We start from the raw sequence: 19352 nt of genomic DNA on the forward strand, positions 1-19352 counted from the left end.
CAGACTCATCTAGAGAATAGTGGACCAGAACAGACTCATCTAGAGAGTAGTGGACCAGAACAGACTCATCTAGAGAGTAGTGGACCAGAACAGACTCATCTAGAGAGTAGTGGACCAGAACAGACTCATCTAGAGAGTAGTGGACCAGAACAGACTCATCTAGAGAGTAGTGGACCAGAACAGACTCATCTAGAGAGTAGTGGACCAGAACAGACTCATCTAGAGAGTAGTGGACCAGAACAGACTCATCTAGAGAGTAGTGGACCAGAACAGACTCATCTAGAGAGTAGTGGACCAGAACAGACTCATCTAGAGAGTAGTGGACCAGAACAGACTCATCTAGAGAGTAGTGGACCAGAACAGACTCATCTAGAGAGTAGTGGACCAGAACAGACTCATCTAGAGAGTAGTGGACCAGAACAGACTCATCTAGAGAGTAGTGGACCAGAACAGACTCATCTAGAGAGTAGTGGACCAGAACAGACTCATCTAGAGAGTAGTGGACCAGAACAGACTCATCTAGAGAATAGTGGACCAGAACAGACTCATCTAGAGAGTAGTGGACCAGAACAGACTCATCTAGAGAGTAGTGGACCAGAACAGACTCATCTAGAGAGTAGTGGACCAGAACAGACTCATCTAGAGAGTAGTGGACCAGAACAGACTCATCTAGAGAGTAGTGGACCAGAACAGACTCATCTAGAGAGTAGTGGACCAGAACAGACTCATCTAGAGAGTAGTGGACCAGAACAGACTCATCTAGAGAGTAGTGGACCAGAACAGACTCATCTAGAGAGTAGTGGACCAGAACAGACTCATCTAGAGAGTAGTGGACCAGAACAGACTCATCTAGAGAGTAGTGGACCAGAACAGACTCATCTAGAGAGTAGTGGACCAGAACAGACTCATCTAGAGAGTAGTGGACCAGAACAGACTCATCTAGAGAATAGTGGACCAGAACAGACTCATCTAGAGAGTAGTGGACCAGAACAGACTCATCTAGAGAGTAGTGGACCAGAACAGACTCATCTAGAGAGTAGTGGACCAGAACAGACTCATCTAGAGAGTAGTGGACCAGAACAGACTCATCTAGAGAGTAGTGGACCAGAACAGACTCATCTAGAGAGTAGTGGACCAGAACAGACTCATCTAGAGAGTAGTGGACCAGAACAGACTCATCTAGAGAGTAGTGGACCAGAACAGACTCATCTAGAGAGTAGTGGACCAGAACAGACTCATCTAGAGAGTAGTGGACCAGAACAGACTCATCTAGAGAGTAGTGGACCAGAACAGACTCATCTAGAGAGTAGTGGACCAGAACAGACTCATCTAGAGAATAGTGGACCAGAACAGACTCATCTAGAGAGTAGTGGACCAGAACAGACTCATCTAGAGAGTAGTGGACCAGAACAGACTCATCTAGAGAGTAGTGGACCAGAACAGACTCATCTAGAGAGTAGTGGACCAGAACAGACTCATCTAGAGAGTAGTGGACCAGAACAGACTCATCTAGAGAGTAGTGGACCAGAACAGACTCATCTAGAGAATAGTGGACCAGAACAGACTCATCTAGAGAGTAGTGGACCAGAACAGACTCATCTAGAGAGTAGTGGACCAGAACAGACTCATCTAGAGAGTAGTGGACCAGAACAGACTCATCTAGAGAGTAGTGGACCAGAACAGACTCATCTAGAGAGTAGTGGACCAGAACAGACTCATCTAGAGAGTAGTGGACCAGAACAGACTCATCTAGAGAGTAGTGGACCAGAACAGACTCATCTAGAGAGTAGTGGACCAGAACAGACTCATCTAGAGAGTAGTGGACCAGAACAGACTCATCTAGAGAGTAGTGGACCAGAACAGACTCATCTAGAGAGTAGTGGACCAGAACAGACTCATCTAGAGAGTAGTGGACCAGAACAGACTCATCTAGAGAGTAGTGGACCAGAACAGACTCATCTAGAGAGTAGTGGACCAGAACAGACTCATCTAGAGAGTAGTGGACCAGAACAGACTCATCTAGAGAGTAGTGGACCAGAACAGACTCATCTAGAGAGTAGTGGACCAGAACAGACTCATCTAGAGAGTAGTGGACCAGAACAGACTCATCTAGAGAGTAGTGGACCAGAACAGACTCATCTAGAGAGTAGTGGACCAGAACAGACTCATCTAGAGAGTAGTGGACCAGAACAGACTCATCTAGAGAGTAGTGGACCAGAACAGACTCATCTAGAGAGTAGTGGACCAGAACAGACTCATCTAGAGAATAGTGGACCAGAACAGACTCATCTAGAGAGTAGTGGACCAGAACAGACTCATCTAGAGAGTAGTGGACCAGAACAGACTCATCTAGAGAGTAGTGGACCAGAACAGACTCATCTAGAGAGTAGTGGACCAGAACAGACTCATCTGGTAGTGGACCGACGACACTAGTGGACCAGAACAGACTCATCTAGAGAGTAGTGGACCAGAACAGACTCATCTAGAGAGTAGTGGACCAGAACAGACTCATCTAGAGAGTAGTGGACCAGAACAGACTCATCTAGAGAGTAGTGGACCAGAACAGACTCATCTAGAGAATAGTGGACCAGAACAGACTCATCTAGAGAGTAGTGGACCAGAACAGACTCATCTAGAGAGTAGTGGACCAGAACAGACTCATCTAGAGAATAGTGGACCAGAACAGACTCATCTAGAGAATAGTGGACCAGAACAGACTCATCTAGAGAGTAGTGGACCAGAACAGACTCACCTAGAGAGTAGTGGACCAGAACAGACTCATCTAGAGAGTAGTGGACCAGAACAGACTCATCTAGAGAATAGTGGACCAGAACAGACTCATCTAGAGAGTAGTGGACCAGAACAGACTCATCTAGAGAATAGTGGACCAGAACAGACTCATCTAGAGAGTAGTGGACCAGAACAGACTCATCTAGAGAGTAGTGGACCAGAACAGACTCATCTAGAGAATAGTGGACCAGAACAGACTCATCTAGAGAGTAGTGGACCAGAACAGACTCATCTAGAGAGTAGTGGACCAGAACAGACTCATCTAGAGAGTAGTGGACCAGAACAGACTCATCTAGAGAGTAGTGGACCAGAACAGACTCATCTAGAGAGTAGAGGACCAGAACAGACTCATCTAGAGAATAGTGGACCAGAACAGACTCATCTAGAGAGTAGAGGACCAGACCAGACTCATCTAGAGAGTAGTGGACCAGAACAGACTCATCTAGAGAGTAGTGGACCAGAACAGACTCATCTAGAGAATAGTGGACCAGAACAGACTCATCTAGAGAGTAGTGGACCAGAACAGACTCATCTAGAGAGTAGTGGACCAGAACAGACTCATCTAGAGAATAGTGGACCAGAACAGACTCATCTAGAGAATAGTGGACCAGAACAGACTCATCTAGAGAGTAGTGGACCAGAACAGACTCACCTAGAGAGTAGTGGACCAGAACAGACTCATCTAGAGAGTAGTGGACCAGAACAGACTCATCTAGAGAATAGTGGACCAGAACAGACTCATCTAGAGAGTAGTGGACCAGAACAGACTCATCTAGAGAATAGTGGACCAGAACAGACTCATCTAGAGAGTACTGGACCAGAACAGACTCATCTAGAGAGTAGTGGACCAGAACAGACTCATCTAGAGAATAGTGGACCAGAACAGACTCATCTAGAGAGTAGTGGACCAGAACAGACTCATCTAGAGAGTAGTGGACCAGAACAGACTCAACTAGAGAGTAGTGGACCAGAACAGACTCATCTAGAGAGTAGTGGACCAGAACAGACTCCTTTAGAGAATAGTGGACCAGAACAGACTCATCTAGAGAGTAGTGGACCAGAACAGACTCATCTAGAGAGTAGTGGACCAGAACAGACTCATCTAGAGAGTAGTGGACCAGAACAGACTCATCTAGAGAGTAGTGGACCAGAACAGACTCATCTAGAGAATAGTGGACCAGAACAGACTCATCTAGAGAGTAGTGGACCAGAACAGACTCATCTAGAGAATAGTGGACCAGAACAGACTCATCTAGAGAGTAGTAGACCAGAACAGACTCATCTAGAGAGTAGTGGACCAGAACAGACTCATCTAGAGAGTAGTGGACCAGAACAGACTCATCTAGAGAATAGTGGACCAGAACAGACTCATCTAGAGAGTAGTGGACCAGAACAGACTCATCTAGAGAATAGTGGACCAGAACAGACTCATCTAGAGAGTACTGGACCAGAACAGACTCATCTAGAGAGTAGTGGACCAGAACAGACTCATCTAGAGAATAGTGGACCAGAACAGACTCATCTAGAGAGTAGTGGACCAGAACAGACTCATCTAGAGAGTAGTGGACCAGAACAGACTCAACTAGAGAGTAGTGGACCAGAACAGACTCATCTAGAGAGTAGTGGACCAGAACAGACTCCTTTAGAGAATAGTGGACCAGAACAGACTCATCTAGAGAGTAGTGGACCAGAACAGACTCATCTAGAGAGTAGTGGACCAGAACAGACTCATCTAGAGAGTAGTGGACCAGAACAGACTCATCTAGAGAGTAGTGGACCAGAACAGACTCATCTAGAGAATAGTGGACCAGAACAGACTCATCTAGAGAGTAGTGGACCAGAACAGACTCATCTAGAGAGTAGTGGACCAGAACAGACTCATCTAGAGAGTAGTGGACCAGAACAGACTCATCTAGAGAGTAGTGGACCAGAACAGACTCATCTAGAGAGTAGTGGACCAGAACAGACTCACCTAGAGAGTAGTGGACCAGAACAGACTCATCTAGAGAATAGTGGACCAGAACAGACTCATCTAGAGAATAGTGGACCAGAACAGACTAATCTAGAGAGTAGTGGACCAGAACAGACTCATCTAGAGAGTAGTGGACCAGAACAGACTCATCTAGAGAGTAGAAGACCAGAACAGACTCATCTAGAGAATAGTGGACCAGAACAGACTCATCTAGAGAGTAGAGGACCAGACCAGACTCATCTAGAGAGTAGTGGACCAGAACAGACTCATCTAGAGAGTAGTGGACCAGAACAGACTCATCTAGAGAATAGTGGACCAGAACAGACTCATCTAGAGAGTAGTGGACCAGAACAGACTCATCTAGAGAATAGTGGACCAGAACAGACTCATCTAGAGAGTAGTGGACCAGAACAGACTCATCTAGAGAGTAGTGGACCAGAACAGACTCATCTAGAGAATAGTGGACCAGAACAGACTCATCTAGAGAGTAGTGGACCAGAACAGACTCATCTAGAGAGTAGTGGACCAGAACAGACTCATCTAGAGAGTAGTGGACCAGAACAGACTCATCTAGAGAATAGTGGACCAGAACAGACTCATCTAGAGAGTAGTGGACCAGAACAGACTCATCTAGAGAATAGTGGACCAGAACAGACTCATCTAGAGAGTACTGGACCAGAACAGACTCATCTAGAGAGTAGTGGACCAGAACAGACTCATCTAGAGAATAGTGGACCAGAACAGACTCATCTAGAGAGTAGTGGACCAGAACAGACTCATCTAGAGAGTAGTGGACCAGAACAGACTCAACTAGAGAGTAGTGGACCAGAACAGACTCATCTAGAGAGTAGTGGACCAGAACAGACTCCTTTAGAGAATAGTGGACCAGAACAGACTCATCTAGAGAGTAGTGGACCAGAACAGACTCATCTAGAGAGTAGTGGACCAGAACAGACTCATCTAGAGAGTAGTGGACCAGAACAGACTCATCTAGAGAGTAGTGGACCAGAACAGACTCATCTAGAGAATAGTGGACCAGAACAGACTCATCTAGAGAGTAGTGGACCAGAACAGACTCATCTAGAGAGTAGTGGACCAGAACAGACTCATCTAGAGAGTAGTGGACCAGAACAGACTCATCTAGAGAGTAGTGGACCAGAACAGACTCATCTAGAGAGTAGTGGACCAGAACAGACTCATCTAGAGAGTAGTGGACCAGAACAGACTCATCTAGAGAGTAGTGGACCAGAACAGACTCATCTAGAGAGTAGTGGACCAGAACAGACTCATCTAGAGAGTAGTGGACCAGAACAGACTCATCTAGAGAGTAGTGGACCAGAACAGACTCATCTAGAGAGTAGTGGACCAGAACAGACTCATCTAGAGAGTAGTGGACCAGAACAGACTCACCTAGAGAGTAGTGGACCAGAACAGACTCATCTAGAGAGTAGTGGACCAGAACAGACTCATCTAGAGAGTAGTGGACCAGAACAGACTCATCTAGAGAGTAGTGGACCAGAACAGACTCATCTAGAGAGTAGTGGACCAGAACAGACTCATCTCGAGAGTAGTGGACCAGAACAGACTCATATAGATAATAGTGGACCAGAACAGACTCATGGTTTGTGTTCTAAGAGACATTTTATTAATTCCATGAATAATCTATATAAAGTTAGATCTTAAACTAGTTTAGTTTCATTTCAGCTCAGGTCATTAACTTGTCCCTAATATGGCCGACCTTCTGTTATGAGTTTTAATTTAATAAAAAAACATGCATGAGAAGAAAAACATAATAATTTTGCCCCCAAAAAACCCTGATACATGTTAAAAACTATTCATTTTTCCATGTTAATTTTGGTAAAGTATTCGAAAAAATATATAGATTTAATGTTAATATTTCCAATATTGTGTTTTTTCATTAAATCACCATTAATATTTATAAGTATGGTTGCTGACTTGAGGAAAGGATTTAATACGTAAAGTATGTATTTTTATCTGTTTTGGAGAGTGTGGATGTTTTGTGTTATTTCGGGGGGGGGTGGGGGGTAGACACAATCACTCACACGCACGCATGTACGCACACACGTACACACACACACACCTCATGTGCATAGAGGTGCCCTCCTCCAATACATTTGCCTGTGTCACACACACACACACACACACACACACACACACACACACACACACACACACACACACACACACACACACACACACACACACACACACACACACACACACACACACACACACACGTTAAGGGAGGCGTGTGTATTGATCAGTGGAATCATCCAACGACCGTATGGGAACAAACCTTTAATGACCTCACATGCCTGCCTTAGGGCAAGGGACACGTCTGTGTGTGCGTGCATTCTGTTTTCATATTTCATTGTTGTTATTTCATAGTGAATCTCTGGCTCATTGGGAAAGTATCACTTGTTTATTTCTTAGTCACGACTGTGTTGAGCTATCTTTACAATGCCAACATTTGTAGTCCACTGAATTTGTATTTTGGCCAAGATATTTTATATAGTGTCCCAAATAGCCCTCTAGTCCTGGTATAGACCACTACTTTAGACCAGAGCCGAACAGGAAACAGGATGCCACTACTTTAGAACAGAGACCTACAGGAAACAGGATGCCACTACTTTAGACCAGAGCCGAACAGGAAACAGGATGCCACTACTTTAGACCAGGGACCTTTCAGGAAACAGGATGCCACTACTTTAGACCAGAGACCTACAGGAAACAGGATGCCACTACTTTAGACCAGGGACCTTTCAGGAAACAGGATGCCACTACTTTAGACCAGAGCCGAACAGGAAACAGGATGCCACTACTTTAGACCAGAGCCGAACAGGAAACAGGATGCCACGACTTTAGACCAGAGCCGAACAGGAAACAGGATGCCACTACTTTAGACCAGAGCCGAACAGGAAACAGGATGCCACTACTTTAGACCAGAGCCGAACAGGAAACAGGATGCCACTACTTTAGAACAGAGACGAACAGGAAACAGGATGCCACTACTTTAGACCAGAGCCGAACAGGAAACAGGATGCCACTACTTTAGACCAGAGACGAACAGGAAACAGGATGCCACTACTTTAGACCAGAGCCGAACAGGAAACAGGATGCCACTACTTTAGAACAGAGACGAACAGGAAACAGGATGCCACTACTTTAGAACAGAGACGAACAGGAAACAGGATGCCACTACTTTAGACCAGAGCCGAACAGGAAACAGGATGCCACTACTTTAGACCAGAGACCTACAGGAAACAGGATGTCACTACTTTAGACCAGGGACCTTTCAGGAAACAGGATGCCACTACTTTAGACCAGAGACCTACAGGAAACAGGATGCCACTACTTTAGACCAGAGCCGAACAGGAAACAGGATGCCACTACTTTAGACCAGAGACCTTTCAGGAAACAGGATGCCACTACTTTAGACCAGAGCCGAACAGGAAACAGGATGCCACTACTTTAGACCAGAGACCTACAGGAAACAGGATGCCACTACTTTAGACCAGAGGCGAACAGGAAACAGGATGCCACTACTTTAGACCAGAGACCTACAGGAAACAGGATGCCACTACTTTAGACCAGAGACCTAAAGGAAACAGGATACCACTACTTTAGACCAGAGACCTACAGGAAACAGGATGCCACTACTTTAGACCAGAGACCTAAAGGAAACAGGATACCACTACTTTAGACCAGAGCCGAACAGGAAACAGGATGGCACTACTTTAGACCAGAGACCTAAAGGAAACAGGATGACACTACTTTAGACCAGAGCCGAACAGGAAACAGGATGCCACTACTTTAGACCAGAGACCTACAGGAAACAGGATGCCACTACTTTAGAACAGAGCCGAACAGGAAACAGGATGCCACTACTTTAGACCAGAGACCTAAAGGAAACAGGATGCCACTACTTTAGACCAGAGACCTACAGGAAACAGGATGCCACTACTTTAGACCAGAGACCTACAGGAAACAGGATGCCACTACTTTAGACCAGAGACCTAAAGGAAACAGGATGCCACTACTTTAGACCAGAGCCGAACAGGAAACAGGATGCCACTACTTTAGACCAGAGCCGAACAGGAAACAGGATGCCACTACTTTAGACCAGAGCCAAACAGGAAACAGGATGCCACTACTTTAGAACAGAGCCGAACAGGAAACAGGATGCCACTACTTTAGACCAGAGCCGAACAGGAAACAGGATGCCACTACTTTAGACCAGAGCCGAACAGGAAACAGGATGCCACTACTTTAGACCAGAGCCGAACAGGAAACAGGATACCACTTCGGAAGTACCTTTCATTCTGTTCTATTCAGGAGCCCCACACTGTGCAAAAACTAGTTAATGTTGTTTCCATGCCATCAACGTAAGAGAAATTCTTATTTTTTTCACACAACTTTTAACCTAAATACTGTTTTTTGTTGTTGACGTCTGTGCCCAGTTGGAGGGTTCCACCTAAACTAGTGGATCTGTGGATCTATATATATATAATATCTCTCTGTTCTCTCTCTCTAGCAAGTGAAATGGATAAACAATCAAAAGTATTACACTTGCACAAGTTCCAAAAGAATAAAGACATTTCAAACGTCATATTATGTCTATATACAGTGTTGTAATAAATGAACATAAATATGGGTTGTATTTACAATGGTGTTTGTTCGTCACTGGTTGCCCTTTTCTTGTGGTAACAGGTCACAAATCTTGCTGCTGTGATGGCACACTGTGGTATTTCACCCGGTAGATATGGGAGTTTATCAAAATTGGATTTGTTTTCGAATTCTTTGTGGATCTGTGTAATCTGAGGGAAATATGTGTCTCTAATATGGTCATACATTTGACAGGAGGTTAGGAAGTGCAGCTCAGTTTCCACCTCATTTTGTGGGCAGTGAGCACATAGCCTGTCTTCTCAGGAGAGCCAGGTCTGCCTACGGCAACCTTTCTCAATAGCAAGGCTATGCTCACTGAGTCTGTACATAGTCAAAGCTTTCCTTAAGTTTGGGTCAGTCACAGTGGTCAGGTATTCTGCCACTGTGTACTCTCTGTTTAGGGCCAAATAGCATTCTAGTTTGCTCAGTTATTTTGTTAATTCTTTCCAATACGTCGTTACTATCTTTTTGCTTTCTCATGATTTGCTTGGGTCTAATTGTGTTGCTGTCCTGGGGTTCTGTAGGGTCTGTTTGTGTTTGTGAACAGAGCCCCAGGACCAGCTTGCTAAGGGGACTCTTCTCCAGGTTCATCTCTCTGTAGGTGATGGCTTTGTTATGGAAGGTTTGGGAATCGCTTCCTTTTAGGTGGTTGTAGAATTTAACAGCTCTTTTATGGATTTTGATAATTAGCGGGTATCGGCCTAATTCTGCTCTGCATGCATTATTTGGTGTTTTATGTTGTACACCGAGGATATTTTTTCAGAATTTTGCAGAGTCTCAATTTGGTGTTTGTCCCATTTTGTGAATTCTTGGTTGGTGAGCGGACCCCAGAACTCACAACCATAAAGGTCAATCAGTTGTATAACTGATTCAAGTATTTTTTGCCAGATCCTAATTGGTATTTCGAATTGTATGTTCCTTTTGATGGCATAGAATGCCCTTCTTGCCTTGTCTCTCAGATTGTTCACTGCCTTGTGGAAGTTACCTGTGGCGCTGATGTTTAGGCAAAGGTATGTATAGTTTTATGTGTGCTCTAGGGCAACGGTGTCTAGATGGAATTTGTATTTGTGGTCCTGGCGACTGGACCTTTTTTGGAACACCATTATTTTGGTCTTAATGAGATTTACTGTCAGGGCCCAGGTCTGACAGAATCTGTGCAGAAGATCTAGGTGCTGCTGTAGGCCCTCCTTGGTTGGTGACAGAAGCAACAGATCATCAGGAAACAGTAGACATTTGACTTCAGATTCTAGTATGGTGAGGCCGGGTGCTGCAGACTGTTCTAGTGCCCTCTCCAATTAAATTATTATAATTTTTTGAAGAGGGTGGGGCTTAAGCTGCATCCCTGTTTCACCCCACAGCCCTGTGGAAAGAAATGTGTTTGTTTTTTGCCAATTTTGTTTGAGTACGTAGATTTTATAATGTTGTATGTTTTCCCCCCAACACCACTTCCTATCACTTTGTTTAGCAGACCCTCATGCTAAATTGAGTCAAAAGCTTTTTTGAAGTCAACAAAGCATGAGAAGACTTTGCCGTTGTTTTGGTTTGTTCGTTTGTCAATTAGGGTGTGCAGGGTGAATACGTGGTCTGTCGTGTGATAATTTGTCAAAAAGTCAATTTGACATTTGCTCAGTACATTGTTTTCACTGAGTAAGTGTACAAGTTTGCTGTTAATGATAATGCAGAGGATTTTCCCAAGGTTGCTGTTGACGCAAGTTAATGGGGTCAAATTTGTCTCCGCTTTTGTGGATTGGGGTGATCAGTCCTTGGTTCCAAATAATGGGGAAGATGCCAGAGCTAAGGATGATGTTAAATAGTTTTAGTATAGCCAATTGAAATTTGTTGTCTGTATATTTTATCATTTCATTGAGGATATATCATTAACACCACAGGCCTTTTTGGGTTGGAGGGTTTGTATTTTGTCCTGTAGTTCATTCAATGTAATTGGAGAATCCAGTGGGTTCTGTTAGTCTTTAATAGTTGGTTCTAAGGTTTGTATTTGATCATGTATATGTTTTTGCTGTTTGTTCTTTGTTATAGAGCCTAAATGATTGGAGAAGTGGTTTATCCACACATCTCCATTTTGGATAGATAACTCTTCGTGTTGTTGTTTGTTTGGTGTTTTCCAATTTTCCCAGAAGTGGTTAGATTCTATGGATTCTTTAATTACATTGAGCTGATTTCTGACGTGCTGTTCCTTCTTTTTCCGTAGTGTATTTCTGTATTGTTTTCTGTATGCCAAATTAGTATACCCCCTGAGTCTCTTCCCTGTTTCACACCTGGTAGTTTGGTGGATGGGACTACCAGCTCTCTGTAACCTAGAGGGCAACCAGTGGGTCCGTCTCCTCTATACCAGGTTTCGTACCTGGTAGTTTGGTGGATGGGACTACCAGCTCTCTGTAACCTAGAGGGAAACCAGTGGGTCTGTCTCCTCTATACCATGTTTCTTGTAAGATGACAGTGTCTGTATTTCCAAATAATTTGATGTAGTCTGGGTTCCTGCTCTTTAGGCCAAAGACAAATGACCTCAGACCTTGTATGTTCCAGGATGAGATAGTAAAAGCTTTGTGTTCCATATTGTCTAGTGTTGTTTTTGTTTGGTTTAGGCCCGGACCATCACAGTAGGTGTGAGCAGAGCATGTTGAGCATCTGATACATACCTCTTAGGTTGCAGGATGGGGCTTGGGGGGTGCAATAGCGGGGGTTGAGCCTGTTGCTCTGCTCACTGCCTGGGCAAATGTTCTGCTGTCATGTTGAGGTCCTTGCTGCAGGGGTAAGTGGCATGGGGGGTGGGGCAGAAGGTATAATCTTGGGGGGCCTATATAAGGTGTTGCCAGGGTTTGCTTGGGGTGGTCTAAGCTGGTTGGGCTGTGGCTTGCGAAGCTGTGGTCTGGGTGTAGGTCCTCTTGTTGTGGGTTCTCTCAGTGCAGGTCCTTCGGGAGGGTGTCTCGCTGGTCCGGGCGGGTAGTTCGCTGCTCTGTTGTTCCTGTGTGAGGTGCTGGGGGCTACGTTTCAGGGTGACGTCCTTCAGGGTCCTGGCAAAAATTGGGATTGCTGCCTTGTAGAGGTGGACCTGGTCGTAAAGGCTGTTCAAGTCCAGGGTGGAGTGGTGGGCCAGGTAGACACTAGGTTTAGAGGCACAGTCCTCATGAAATGCTTGCGTTCAACCACTGTATGGTTGCAGGGTGAAAGTATTTTCGTGGTAGCAGGGTGGAGAAAACCACTTGTGCGTTGGGGAAAGTGGAAAAAGCTTTTTCAATCACTCCCTTGAGTGCTGTGTCCACCCTTTCCTGCTGGTCCCTCAGATAATTTGTGCCCGTGTGAATTATGATGTGTCTGGAGGGCCCTAGTCTGTCCTCTGATAACAGCTCCAGGGCATGGGTACCGTGTTTGGGCACCAGAGTTTAGCCACTTTGTATTTGGGAAAAAGTTTATTGTCTTGAATATATTTGTCATTTGAGTCAATGAGGAGCACAATCTCTGGCTTTTGTGTGTCCTCAGTGGATGTGGGGGGGGGGGGGGGGTTGTCAGGATGTGCTGTCGGGGGAGCTGACAGGAGGGCTGTTAGGGGGGGTGGGGTCTGTTGGGTTGGTGGGTCCAGTATTGTCTGTCCCATTGTGGTGTTGAGGTTGTGGTACGGGTCGGAGGTGGGCAGTTCTGCTGGCTTCTCTGGGGGAGTGTCCTGCTCTCTGTCACACCTCAGCTTTCTCTCCTCCTCCTTCACTGCTGTTATCTGTTCCATGTGTCCCTCTCCCTCCTCCTTCACTGCTGTTATCTGTTCCATGTGTCCCTCTCTCTTCTCCTTCACTGCTGTTATCTGTTCCATGTGTACCTCTCTCTCCTCCTTCACTGCTGTTATCTGTGCCATGTGTTCCTCTCTCTCCTCCTTCACTGCTGTTATCTGTGCCATGTGTTCCTCTCTCTCCTCCTTCACTGCTGTTATCTGTGCCATGTGTTCCTCTCTCTCCTCCTTCACTGCTGTTATCTGTGCCATGTGTTCCTCTCTCTCCTCCTTCACTGCTGTTAGCTGTTCCATGTGTTCCTCTCTCTCCTCCTTCACTGCTGTTATCTGTGCCATGTGTTCCTCTCTCTCCTCCTTCACTGCTGTTATCTGTGCCATGTGTCCCTCTCTCTCCTCCTTCACTGCTGTTAGCTGTGCCATGTGTTCCTCTCTCTCCTCCTTCACTGCTGTTATCTGTGCCAATGTGTCTCTCTCTCTCCTCCTTCACTGCTGTTATCTGTGCCATGTGTTCCTCTCTCTCCTCCTTCACTGCTGTTATCTGTGCCATGTGTTCCTCTCTCTCCTCCTTCACTGCTGTTATCTGTGCCATGTGTTCCTCTCTCTCCTCCTTCACTGCTGTTATCTGTGCCATGTGTTCCTCTCTCTCCTCCTTCACTGCTGTTATCTGTTCCATGTGTTCCTCTCTCTCCTCCTTCACTGCTGTTATCTGTGCCATGTGTCTCTCTCTCTCCTCCTTCACTGCTGTTATCTGTGCCATGTGTTCCTCTCTCTCCTCCTTCACTGCTGTTATCTGTGCCATGTGTTCCTCTCTCTCCTCCTTCACTGCTGTTATCTGTGCCATGTGTTCCTCTCTCTCCTCCTTCACTGCTGTTATCTGTTCCATGTGTTCCTCTCTCTCCTCCTTCACTGCTGTTATCTGTTCCATGTGTTCCTCTCTCTCCTCCTTCACTGCTGTTATCTGTTCCATGTGTTCCTCTCTCTCTCCTCCTTCACTGCTGTTATCTGTTCCATGTGTTCCTCTCTCTTCTCCTTCACTGCTGTTATCTGTTCCATGTATTCCTCTCTCTCCTCCTTCACTGCTGTTATCTGTGCCATGTGTCCCTCTCTCTCCTCCTTCACTGCTGTTATCTGTGCCATGTGTTCCTCTCTCTCCTCCTTCACTGCTGTTATCTGTGCCATGTGTTCCTCTCTCTCCTCCTTCACTGCTGTTATCTGTTCCATGTGTCCCTCTCTCTCCCTCCTTCACTCCTGTTAGCTGTTCCATGTGTCCCTCTCTCTTCTCCTTCACTGCTGTTATCTGTGCCATGTGTTCCTCTCTCTCCTCCTTCACTGCTGTTATCTGTGCCATGTGTTCCTCTCTCTCCTCCTTCACTGCTGTTATCTGTGCCATGTGTTCCTCTCTCTCCTCCTTCACTGCTGTTATCTGTTCCATGTGTCCCTCTCTCTCCCTCCTTCACTCCTGTTAGCTGTTCCATGTGTTCCTCTCTCTTCTCCTTCACTGCTGTTATCTGTGCCATGTGTTCCTCTCTCTCCTCCTACACTGCTGTTATCTGTGCCATGTGTTCCTCTCTCTCCTCCTACACTGCTGTTATCTGTGCCATGTGTTCCTCTCTCTCCTCCTTCACTGCTGTTATCTGTGCCATGTGTTCCTCTCTCTCCTCCTACACTGCTGTTATCTGTGCCATGTGTCCCTCTCTCCTCCTTCACTGCTGTTATCTGTGCCATGTGTTCCTCTCTCTCCTCCTTCACTGCTGTTATCTGTGCCATGTGTTCCTCTCTCTCCTCCTTCAGTTCTCTCCTCTCAGTCCGTAGAGCAGCCAGGGGGGTGTTGTGCTGCCCTGCTCTGTGGGTTTGTTCTGTCTGGATTGTGTGGACCAGCTCTCTGAGCTCCAACATGTCTCTCTCCAGCTCTGTGAATTTATCCCTCTCAATGACGGAGGAGCAGTGCAGTTGTGGGACCCAGGGTGTGTTCAGTGCTGGGGGGGGGGGGGGGGGGGGGGGGGGTGACTATCCTCGCCTGCAGGGCAGTTTGAAGAGGTGTGATCAGACTCACTCAGGATGGGGGAGTCGTCACAGAGAGAGAGCTTTTCCTGCTGTACTCTCTGTTTGATCCCGTAAAAGTCCAGCTGGAACTGCATCAGGATGTCCTGCACCATTACTGTCCCAGACTTGTACACGTTGACAGAGGTTGTTTCAGTTGGTCTGTGTAGACAATTAAGTTGCTTGCGTTTCCCTCTTTGTAGCAGTCAGCAAATAGTGCTTCTGGATTGTCCTTGAGGAGTTTATTTTGTACTCGCTCCGTGCAGTGTTGTTTTTAATATCCAAGGGGTACTGTATTGTACTGTGGTGACATCTGCACAGGGATACACCATGGTGCAGGGAGCTTCAAAGGCCTCTGTATTGTACTGTGGTGACATCTGCACAGGGATACACCATGGTGCAGGGAGCTTCTCAAAGGCCTCTGTATTTGGGTGGGGAGGGGCAGCTAAACTCTGCTGCTATTGTTGGGCTCAAGAGTTCACACATTTCACTTCACACTTCAGTGCTAATTGAAGATGCAGCCAGGTCTGTTCTTTCCTAGACGCTTGGTAGCTTAGTAGCCTTATTTACTAAGCTTTATATAACAAAATGACCTAGAGATGATTGTCTTTTACTTTTTGGCTTCAGAAGTACCTTCAGACTGAACATTACTCACTCAGTGTTGTGTTGGATGGGGTTTCCACGGTGATGTGTTGGATGGGGTTTCCACGGTGATGTGTTGGATGGGATTTCCAGGTTTCCACGGTGTTTCTTCTGCACCTTTTGGTTTGTTCGAAGATTTTTATTGATAGTCCTTGGTGGTAAAAATCCATTCAGGTAATTTTGTCCAAAATCAAGGTTTTATGTACGGAATTTGCATTTGGTTTGAAGGTTTTGATGTAGAGGGTCTTATCTTAATATATGATATATATAATCTATATGATATATATAATCTATATGATATATATAATCTTAACTATAATTCAATTTTTTTGCAGAGGAAAGTAGCTCATGATCTCTCTCTCCCCCATCTCCCTCTCCATCCCTCCCTCCCTCCCCATCTCTCTCCCTCCCTCCCCCTCCCTCTCCATCCCTCCCTCCCCATCTCTCTCCCTCTCCATCCCTCCCTCCCTCCCCATCTCTCTCCCTCCTTCCCCCCCTTTCCCCATCTCCCTCTCCATCCCTCCCTCCCCATCTCTCTCCCTCCCTCCCCCTCTCTTTCTCTCACTCTCTCCCCCCTCTCCCCCATCTCCCTCTCCATCCCTCCCTCCCTCCCCCATCTCCCTCTCCATCCCTCCCTCCCTCCCCATCTCTCTCCCTCCCTCCCCCTCTCTTTCTCTCACTCTCTCCCTCCCTCCCCCTCTCTCTCACTCCCCCCTCCCTCTCCATCCCTCCCTCCCCATCTCTCTCCCTCTCCATCCCTCCCTCCCTCTCCATCTCTCTCCCTCCCTCCCCCCTCTCTCCCCCATCTCCCTCTCCATCCCTCCCTCCCCATCTCTCTCCCTCCCTCCCCATATCTTTCTCTCACTCTCTCCCTCTCTCCCCCTCTGCCTCTCCATCCCTCCCTCCCTCCCCCATCTCCCTCTCCATCCCTCCCTCCCCATCTCTCTCCCTCCCTCCCCCTCTCTTTCTCTCACTCTCTCCCTCCCTCCCCCTCTCTCTCACTCCCCCCCTCCCTCTCCATCCCTCCCTCCCCATCTCTCTCCCTCTCCATCCCTCCCTCCCTCTCCATCTCTCTCCCTCCCTCCCCCATCTCTCTCCCTCTCCATCCCTCCCTCCCTCCCCATCTCTCTCCATCCCTCCCCCATCTCCCTCTCCATCCCTCCCTCCCCATCTCTCTCCCTCCCTCCCCCTCTCTTTCTCTCACTCTCTCCCTCCCTCCCCCTCTCTCTCACTCCCCCCTCTCTCCCCCATCTCGCTCTTCATCCCTCCCTCCCTATTTCCCCCCTCTCTCTCCCTCCCCACCTCTCTCCCCATCTCCCTCTCCACCTCTCCCTCCCCCCTCTTTCCCCCATCTCCCTCTCCATCCCTCCCTCCCTCCCCATCTCTCTCCCTCCCTCCCTCTCTCTTTCTCTCACTCTCTCCCTCCCTCCCTCCCCCTCTCTCTATCTCCCTCCCTCCCCCATCTCTCCCCCTATCTCCCTCCCTCCCCCTCTCTCTCCCCCCTCTTCCTACCTCCTCCCATATCTCTCGCTCTTTCTCTTTCTCTCTCTCTCTGTCCCTCCCCATCTCTCTCTCCCTCCTCCTCTCTCTCCATCCCTCCATCCCTCCCTCCCCCCTCTCTCTCTCTCATTCTCCCCCTCCCTCCTCCTCTCTCTCCCTACCGCCACTCGCACTCTTCTCTGATCCTCTCTTCCGTCCTGTGCATTTTTTGGGTTCTCGCCTCCAGCTTTTCATCCTTCACTCTGTTTCGCCCAAACAAGAGGAGAGCAGAGCACGCAAGGAGAGAGGGGGGTGAGGGGGGAGAGAGAGGGCGGGAGATAGATGGAGGGAGAGAGATAATGAGGGAGAAAGAGAGAGAGAAGGGAGGAAGGAAGGAGGGAGGGAGAGGGGGAGAGAGAGCGGGATTGAGGGAGAGAGAAGGGAGAGAGAGAGATGGACAGATGAGAGAGAGAGCGATGGATGAGAGAGAGAGGAATGGAGGTAGAGAGATAGGGGAGAAGAGAGAGAGATGATAGAGAGAGAGAGATGAAGGAAAGAGAGGGGAGAAGAGAGAGAAAGAAAGCTCACCTTGAGGCACTGCTTTGTCTCTGTCTCTTTCACTCATATCTCTCTCTCTGTCCCCATATGCCCTGTCTTTTTCTGAACCTCTGACAAGCTTCTCAACACCAATGGAACAGATAGTTTGTACAATAGTTATGTTGCAATGTGAAATCTCTCTCTGTCTCTCTGTCTCTCTCTCTCTCTCTCTCTCTCTCTCTCTCTCTCTCTCTCTCTCTCTCTCTCTCTCTCTCTCTCTCTCTCTCTCTCTCTCTCTCTCTCTCTCTCTCTCTCTCTCTCTCTCTCTCTCTCTCTCTCTCTCTCTCTCTCCCTTCCTTCCTTCCTTCATTCCTTCCTTCTAGGCAGAGTTGCAAATACAAATACATATCTCAGACTGGCCAATAAAAATAAAATATTTAGATGGGCAAAAGAACACAGACACTGGACAGAGGAACTCTGCCTAGAAGGCCTCCCTCCCGGAGTCGCCTCTTCACTGTTGACGTTTAGACAAGTCACTCTAATGTACTTGTCCTCTTGCACCAGGGGACTCACACTCCTCTTTATATTCTGGTTAGCGCCAGTTTGCGATGTTCTGTGAAGCGAGTAGTACACAGCGTTGTACGAGATCTTGAGTTTCTTGGCAATTTCTCGCATGGAATATGCTATATACTAAGTTATACTCTACAGTATACTTATATACTAAGTTATACTCTACAGTATACTATATACTAAGTTATACTCTACAGTATACTTATAAACTAAGTTATACTCTACAGTATATTTATATACTATATAATGTCCACTGAGTTATACTCTACAGTATACTATATAATGTCCACTAAGTTATACTCTACAGTATACTATATACTATATAATGTCCACTAAGTTATACTCTGCAGTATACTATATACTATATAATGTCCACTAAGTTATACTCTACAGTATACTATATACTATATAATGTCCACTAAGTTATACTCTACAGTATACTATATAATGTCCACTAAGTTATACTCTACAGTATACTATATACTATATAATGTCCACTAAGTTATACTCTACAGTATACTATATAATGTCCACTAAGTTATAGTCAGGTGAAGTATTATATGTCAGGGTTATTGATCCGTACAACAGGGCTGTAATGTGAAAGCATTAGGATAATATATGTTGCAATAATATGTTTCAATGTCACCTAGTTATGTTCAATTTGTTATAATATGTATATCTGAGTGTGACATGACAACACTTGTGGCATTCCATAGGGTTGTTAAGAGTCCACTTTGACATCATTAGAACATTTGGTATGGTTCAAAGAGCAGTTACCTTTCAGATATACTATATATCTCCATGCCAACTGTCTACCTGCATGCCAACTGTCAACTGTCTACCTGCATGTCAACTGTCAACTGTCTACCTGCATGTCAACTATATATATCTACATGT

Source organism: Salvelinus alpinus, chromosome 31 (genome assembly GCF_045679555.1).
Source record: "Salvelinus alpinus chromosome 31, SLU_Salpinus.1, whole genome shotgun sequence".
Taxonomy (NCBI): Eukaryota; Metazoa; Chordata; class Actinopteri; order Salmoniformes; family Salmonidae; genus Salvelinus; species Salvelinus alpinus.